An 8,192-nucleotide genomic window follows, 5' to 3' on the forward strand; every position below is an offset into this window, starting at 1 on the left:
ATCTAAAAAAAAATGCTAAAAAATTCATATGGGTACAGTGTTGCATGACCGCGCAATTGTCATTCAAAGTGTGATAGCGCTGAAAGCTGAAAATTGGCCTGGACAGGAAAGGAGTAAAAGCAGGGGCGGACTGACCATTTGGAAACTCGGGCACTGCCCGAGGGCCCGGGGTCAGTAGAGGGCCCCATGAGATGCCCCTGGTACCTTTTTCATAGGCTTTTTTGAGTTTGGGCAAGGACACAGGGGCCCCATGATCCCCTATTGCCCGGGAGCCCCATGATTTGTCAGTCCACCCCTGGGTAAAAGTGTCCAAACATGAAGTGGTTAAGGCAATGCACCAGGCCTGTGCGCCCTCTTTTTGTTTCTTATATACAGTTCTCTTTGGATATCCCTGGTTGGCAGCAAGGCTTGCATTCCTTTCTTGCTCATGTGGTGATACTCACATTGTGGAGTCCACAGTCCAGCGCAAGAGCACATGCATTCGGTTGCTCCATTCTTCTTTCCAGCTCTCTCACATCCCACCTGGTTCCCATGGCGTGTCCCTTCTTTCATCCCTTCTTCTGGAGGAAGGTGCTGTCCCCCTGAAAAATGCCGCCCTAGGCAAGTGCCTTGTGGTAAATACGCCCCTGGCCAGGAATGCTGCAATTGACTTAATTTGATTGTATCTGAAGCTTAGGTTAAAAAAAGTCAATACTTTCGGCAATATCTATATACTGATCAGTAACCCTAATGCATCTAATAGTGATGAGTGCGTATTCTGAAGTTCCGTATTTTCAGTCCTTGGTATTTTGATTAGAATTTAGAAAGTAACTAGCAAAGTTCTGATACAACAAACTTACTAATGGGAACTTTATGTTACACTCACAGCTAGTGACATGAAGCAGGTTAATCGCTCTAAAATGATAAAACAAATAGACGAGATAGACTGAAACATTTTTGGAGTCTCTTTTCTCTTTGAGCTTTCTCCAAAGTGAATTTAGACAAAGCCACCTGCAGTTCAGGGAGTTTGGAAAAGCAAAGTGTTCTCTGTATACTTACACTGTGCAAAGTAGAATAAAGGAACACGAGGCAAGGGACCCTCTTGGCAAGGTTATTAGTTCTAACTTCAATTCACAGCTCAGTATCTGATTCATCCTGTAGAAAGTAGACTGTTATTACACTGCTTGACCTGGCTATATTGTGCAACAGTCAATGGCATCGTCTACGTCCCGTCCTTATGGGACATTGCTCCATAGGTGATGGTAGTTCAAAAACAATCTTCCTCAGGGTCACATGGCAATTGAGCAGTTTCATCTGAACACATCATATAACGTATACAGTACTATCTAGGTGAACATTAACATCACCTGCAGTATGTTCAAACGTTGGTGGGTTCCTGGAAACAAGGAGCACAGGGGTAATGTTATTTTGATCATATCCTATGTATAATTTACAGATCACAGAGCACAAACAAAAAGCAATCATGATATATAAATTATAAAACAAATACACGATTTAAGGAAAGGACCTTATGACTGACACTTGACGGGGATATTATTATTATTATTATACAGTATTTATAAAGCGCCGATAGTTCGCTCAGCGCTGTACATTACAAAGGGGGACAGAACATGTGACAGAACAATACCAATACAATGCAAAACATGAGGGGATTGAGGGCCCTGCTCTTTCGAGCTTACAATCTAGGAGGGAGGGGATGGTGGTACAGGAGGAGATAGCTGTGGGGGATGGGGTGGTAGGAAGAGTGGAGGAGGTCGGCAAGTTAGCAGGGGGTGGGGTAGGCTTCCCTGAAGAGATGGGTTTTCAGGGTGCGCCTAAAGGAGAGGAGAGTAGGTGATAATCTGATGGGTTGGGGCAGGGAGTTCCAGAGGATGGGTGACACCCTGGAGAAGTCCTGGAGGCGGGCATGGGAGGAGGAGACCAGGGAACTAGAGAGAAGGAGGTCTTGTGAGGAGCGGAGTGTGCGTGTTGGGTGGTACTTGGATATTAGGTCAGTGATGTAGTTCGGGGCAGTATGGTGGACAGCTTTGTACGTCAGCGTTAGGATTTTGAATTTGATCCGTTGCGCAATCGGAATCGGAGGGATATTGTTGTATAAACCATTGCCTTTCCAGATTCAGACCAGTTAAACCAGGTAACGGCAGTGGAAATTCCCAGGTCCAGGTTCCTAAACTACAAGCGATGGGGTGGATTTACCCTAAGCAAACAGACTGATCATTTTGCAAGGGAATTAGCCGCACAGCGTAGCGAATGTGATGAAACCCTTCCATCAACCGATCATCTGCAAGCACACATACTGTTTTTTTTCCTTACATCTGATGGGGTATTCTTTGCAAAGTGAAATTTGACCACGTTCACTAAGTTCTGGGGAAAATTCCAGTCCACAATGCAACTTTCCTTGCAAAGTGAACTACCTATTTGTCTTCAGTAAATTAACCTCCATGGTTCAAAGCGCTCCTCCGTATGAACGTGCGAGAGTACCTAATCACACTAGGGCCGATTTACTAAAGGAGTTGAGAATCAACAATCAAAAAAAGTCAATTTACAGTGGCTAAATGGTTAGCACTTCCGCCTGGTAATACCAGGGTCGTTGGTTTGAATCCCAACCACGGCACCACCTGCCTGGAGTTTGCATGTTCTCCCTGTGCCTGTGTGGGTTTTCTCCCACACTCCAAAGACAAGCTGGTAGGTGAATTATCTCTTGTCTAAATTGGTTCTGGTATGTGTATGTATGAATGTGAGTTAGGGACCTTAGATTGTACACCCCTTGAGGGTAAGGGACTGATGTGAATGTACAATATATATGTAAAGTGCTGCATAAATTGACGGCGCTATAGAAGTACCTGAAACAAATAAATCATAAAAACAAATTCCATACAAATTACTTAGCACTAAAAATTTATATTTGGTTCTGCATTCTTTAAAAGTGGCCTCATTGGGAGGTAGTATATATAAGTACCTGAAATAAATAAATAATAAATACACTTCAATTATCCATTCATGTGAAATGCACATTTCTGTTCATTTTGAACCCCCCAGTCACATACAGATGCTTTTCGCCTTGTATAATTTAAGTTAATATTCTCAACTCCTTTAGTAAAATTAGTCTACTTGTCTTTGCATTGCATTTAAAGTAGAAATCAAATCTTTTTTTTCACGCTGTCTTACATTGATGGCCTCCCACTCTGGGCTTTGTCTTCAATGTTACTATCCCCCTCTTTAAACTGCTTCATCCATCTGTGCACGTTGCTTTCATAAATGGTGTGATCTCCAAAAATATTCTGTAGTCTTCTGTGGATGTCAGATAGCCTGCACCCCTCCTTCATCCAGAACTCAATGACGGCACATTGCTTCTGCTTGGAATCCATCATTTGCCTGAAATGAAGAAGCTGAAGAAGAGTTACTAGAGAGAAGAATTACTCTAACACAGAGGCGGACTGACAACTCATGGGGCCCCCGGGCAATAGGGGATCATGGGGCCCCTGTGTCTTTGCCCAAACTCAAAAAAGCCTATGAAAAAGGTACCAGGGGCATCTCATGGGGCCCCCTACTGACCCCGGGCCCTCGGGCAGTGCCCAAGTTTCCAAATGGTCAGTTCGCCCCTGCTAGGCCCCTCCCACTCTGACAGATATATGGGCTCTAACTCCCCCCGTTATACATCACGAAAGAAGGATTTTCTCTAAAAGGGAAGCTAACACATAATTACAACTTTCCCTGTCAGAGGCGTCCCTAGGGTTGGTGTCACCCGGTGCGGTAACACTTGGTGTCACCCCTCCAGAGAGGAAGGAGCGGAGCCGGTGTAGCGGTAAAATGAGTATCTCTTGAAGATATATATCCCCTGAAGCAACTATGCATGTGCCGGTTTCGGGCCGAAGAAGCCGATCTCCGATTTTAGCACAGAGCCAGCGATCGGCGTCTTCGGGTTGACTACAGCCTTCCTTCGGTGTTCTGTTCCACCTCGCTGAAGACTTCAGCCTTGCAAAGGGTCCTTTTGGTGAGCTGTGTTGGCAACTACATTCTAGCAGCTCTGGGATGTTTGGCTTCAATGCTCTGACTACCTCTAGGCCCCAGGGGCGGACTGACAGCTCATGGGGCCCCCTGGCAATAGGAGATCATGGGGCCCCTGTGTCCTTGCCCAAACTCAAAAAAGCCTATGAAAAAGGTACCAGGGGCATCTCATGGGGCTCCCTTCTTACCCCGGGCCCTCGGACAGTGCCTGAGTTTCAAAATGGTCAGTCCGCCCCTGCACTAACAACATGCAACATTTGAACTACCTATGCAATTTAATAAACAAGTTTTGCATTCCTTACGGTCCAGCCCTGGTATATCATTTACATACTGTATTACATAATATAGTTTTTTCTTAAACTGTTTTATAGCCCAATTTAAGCATTTCCAGTCCGGACACTTTCACCCCCTTCCTGTCCAGGCCAATTTTCAGCTTTCAGTGCTATCACACTTTAAATGACAATTGCGCGGTCATGCAACACTGTACCCATATGAATATTTTAGAATTTTTTTGAGACAGATAAAACTTTATTTTGGTGGTATTTATTCAACACTGGGATTTTTATTTTTTTTCTGTATAAATGAAAAAGTTCAAAAATTTAGAAAAAAAAGTGTTTTTCTTATAAACTTTTGCAAATAAATAATCTTTCTTCATAAATCTTGGACATAATGTATTCATATATATTTTTAGTAAAAAAAAAACGAAATTGGTAATAACTAAAAATTCTAATTTTTCAAATTTTTGTTTTACATTTTTATATTATTATTTATGGGTGGTTTTTTTTTACATGCTGTCACCCTAGCAGTACAGTGTCACCATAGTGACACTGTACTACTTGTGGGGGGTGATGAAGATTTTTTTCTTCTTTTTTTACACTGATTGCTTTTACACTCATAAAGGCTATAAAAGCAATCATTTATCCTTCTCTCTGGCTGCATTCCTGCAGCCATTGAGAAATACTGTGAGAGCTATGATTGGTCACAGCTTGTCACATGGTACAAGGCTGTTGTGAATAGCCTTGTACCATGTCACCTCTGTGATCAACAGATTTCACACGTAGTAAGCAATGATGTCAGGAAGTGACATCTTGCTTACTACTATTCATGTGATCACTGATTGGCCATTCAGTGATCACATGAATCGGGACCTCACACAGAGGTGCTGTACAGCGATCAGACACAGCGGGCACCGATCGCGGTGCTGCGCGCTCCCATGGACCGTGCACAGGCAATGGATGCGGGGGGGGATGTTTAGAAACATTCACCAGCTCCAGCAGTGATCCCGTCCGGCTGTTTATGTACATAGGCTGGTCAGAAAGTGGTTAAAGTTATGACTAGAGCTGTGTAGGCTGAAACTTGTCGATTTACTGTATTAGCGATTTGTACACTGTGGTTTCTACAATAAAGCAAGATATTTAAGAGCAACAATGGTGGTGCGGATCTCATTTAAGCTTTGGCAATAAAACCTGGAAGCTGATTGGTTTCTATGCAGAACTGCACCAGATTTTGCACTCTCCGGTTTTAGTAAATAACCCCCCATGTGTCACTTGGACAACAGGAGACTGACAGCAGTAACAACTTCCATTAGGTCCTGAACCATCCTCACTCTGATAATAAAAAATGTTCTGTAATAATTTCTGTACCCATTGGAGAAATTCCACATCACTTCCTGTGCCACCATGTCTCTGGGACAAGAAGTGAAGGGACATTTCTCCATTGAGTACATTAGTGTGTTGATTTTTGGTGATTTCCATAGCTTATATATGTGAGCGTTTTAGATTTTAAGACCATGTGATCTATTAGAAGCTAGACTCCCTGTTTTGATATGCAAATGAACCAGTTTGACTGGTTTATGAGCAGCACAGGAAATGAGGTAGCAGGGGGAGGGGGAGGGAAGGAGGACTTTTGAACAACCATGTGGTAAGAGACAAGGAGAAGAATTGGTTTTAGGACTTTGAATAGGCAAGAGTTGTTCTGGACTTTGAAGAGGAAGCTGTTGTTCTGTGAGACAAAGGAAGAACACACTTATTCTGAAGACAGATGAGGAATCAGTTGGACTTTGCAGGAACCAGGGGAAGGGAAGGAGCACTTTTGAACAACCATGTGGTAAGAGACAAGGAGAAGAGTTGGTTTTCGGACTTTCAAGAGGCAAGAGGTGTTCTGCAATTTGGAGAGGAAGCAGTTGTTCTGTGAGACAAAGGAAGAACACACTTGTTCTGAAGCAGATGAGGAATCAGTTGAACTTTACAGAAACCAGGGGGAGGGAAGGAGGACTTCTGAACAACCATGTGGTAAGAGACAAGGAAAAGAGTTGGTTTTAGGACTTTGAAGAGGCAAGAGTTGTTCTGGACTTTGGAGAGGAAGCATGTTGTCCTGTCAGAAAAAGGAAGAACACACTTGTTCTGAAGACAGATGAGGAATCAGTTGGACTTTGCAGGAACCATGAAGAAGTTTACACCAATGGAAGCCCACATTAAGTAACTGTTTTAGTGTATGCCTATCACATAAATAATCAGTTTGTGCATGTTATTCAGCTATGATTTGTGTTTTCTGCAGTTGTATGTGCAGCTTTTCTGGTTACTAAAGCACATTATTACACTATAGAGGTCTAAGTTCCCTTGGCTTTTACCACAAGAACCTTTAAATAGACACCAAGAAAAACAATTAGTCGTAAAAACCTAATAAAGGTGTAAACCTTTCTCCAATATATCTAAAACTAAAAAAAAAAAGAAAATCAGGTTTTATAGAATTCACTATCTGCTCTGTTAGGATCATCTGACCTCAGCCACAAAGTGAACGTTTAATCACAGGACTGTTAATTATACACTGTAAACACATTAACCTTTTTACCCAGAATAATATTTAATTCAGTCTTTGTACTGGATGGGTTAACACAGCGGTCATGGCTTTATTTTCTACTGCAACAAAATAGTATTTTTTTAAGTTCACAAATTCTAAAAACATGTTAAATTAAGAACACATTTTTGTTGATACTATGGTTATTAAAACTTTAAATGTTTAAGGAAGATGAAATGGCACCATGACTAGTGAAAGGTGTGTCCATTCCAGAATTCTGCTTTTCCAGATATACAGTATATGTTGATTTGCTAAAAGCAAATAGGCTGTTCACTATGGAAGGGAATTTGCCCCAGAGCTTACTGAATGCGGTGAAATTTTACTGTGCAAAGAATACTGTAACAATAATGCTGGGTGCAATAACTAAAAACAAGTCATATACATGCACACAATCAACATGTAGTCATACTGGTACCTTTTAATCAGCATTTAAACCATTACATATTCCACGCATGTGAAAGACCATCTACCAAATGAACACCTGCCCTGGCACATCGTAGCATTCAACCAGCACTCCAAGAAATAACAGAATCCAACTGCAATATTCTTGCACCGTCAATCTTTTATTATCACACGACACACGGGAGGATATATCTTATAGTCATCACAATCTGCATAATAACACACACCAATAAGAGCGTGAGCATTACAGCATGAAATAGACACATCATTTGACAGTGTCACAGCATAGAATTAATACATTACCAACGCTATGTTAGAAGCTAGGAGGAACAGATCCCATCAGAACCAAACTGCCCAGGGAATCATAGGGAAGCCGTAGGCGCAACCAGTCGATGAGCTCATATAGCCTTGGCAAAAATCCCAGTGTAAGAGCGTCCTCTGGCCACTAAGGGGGGCTTCTTCTGATCTCACCCGGACCTCCGCCTTATAAACCAATTTTCTGGAAGCTGTTCAAAAGTGGGTGGGCGCCCCCACCATAAAAGGAGCTAGCAGAAGAGTTCCGCGAGGATAACAGAGTGACATTCAACCACCACATTCGTTATCTGAAAAGTCACACTTTTGCTTCTTATCTACCCTAAACTTCTACTCGTATAAACTTCTCAAGCAAGTAGACATCTTTAAACAGGTTTTTATCTTCTAATGTGACATACTAGATGTCATAAACACGTTCAATTTCCATAAACAAGTTTTTATCTTGCTCTCAGCAGAATATCTTGTGACTCTGTTCCTTTGGCCTAAAGAAATGACACATCAAGTCACATCTCATGCCCCTGGCATTTGGGAAACAATGCTTTATTGTAAAAATTACCCAAGAAACAAAGGATCCAAGGCCAACACATTTCATAGGCATTACAAATACCCAATCA

The 8,192-nt window shown here is 42.2% G+C and overlaps 1 long non-coding RNA gene across 1 annotated transcript; it reads right to left on the minus strand.

Annotated features, from left to right (window-relative positions):
• Nucleotides 1-835: 835 nt before the first annotated feature.
• On the minus strand, nucleotides 836-7,824 carry LOC149437135 (uncharacterized). Its single transcript, XR_016308174.1, has 3 exons — nucleotides 7,570-7,824; nucleotides 3,169-3,389; nucleotides 836-1,375 (listed from the first exon to the last, which is right to left on the minus strand). It is a non-coding gene; the product is annotated as an uncharacterized LOC149437135 (long non-coding RNA).
• Between the last annotated feature and the right edge of the window lie 368 nt (nucleotides 7,825-8,192).

The sequence above is a fragment of the Staurois parvus genome, unplaced genomic scaffold (genome assembly GCF_062004578.1).
Source record: "Staurois parvus isolate SC_StPar_1 unplaced genomic scaffold, SC_StPar_1.0 ptg001306l, whole genome shotgun sequence".
NCBI classification, from domain to species: domain Eukaryota; kingdom Metazoa; phylum Chordata; class Amphibia; order Anura; family Ranidae; genus Staurois; species Staurois parvus.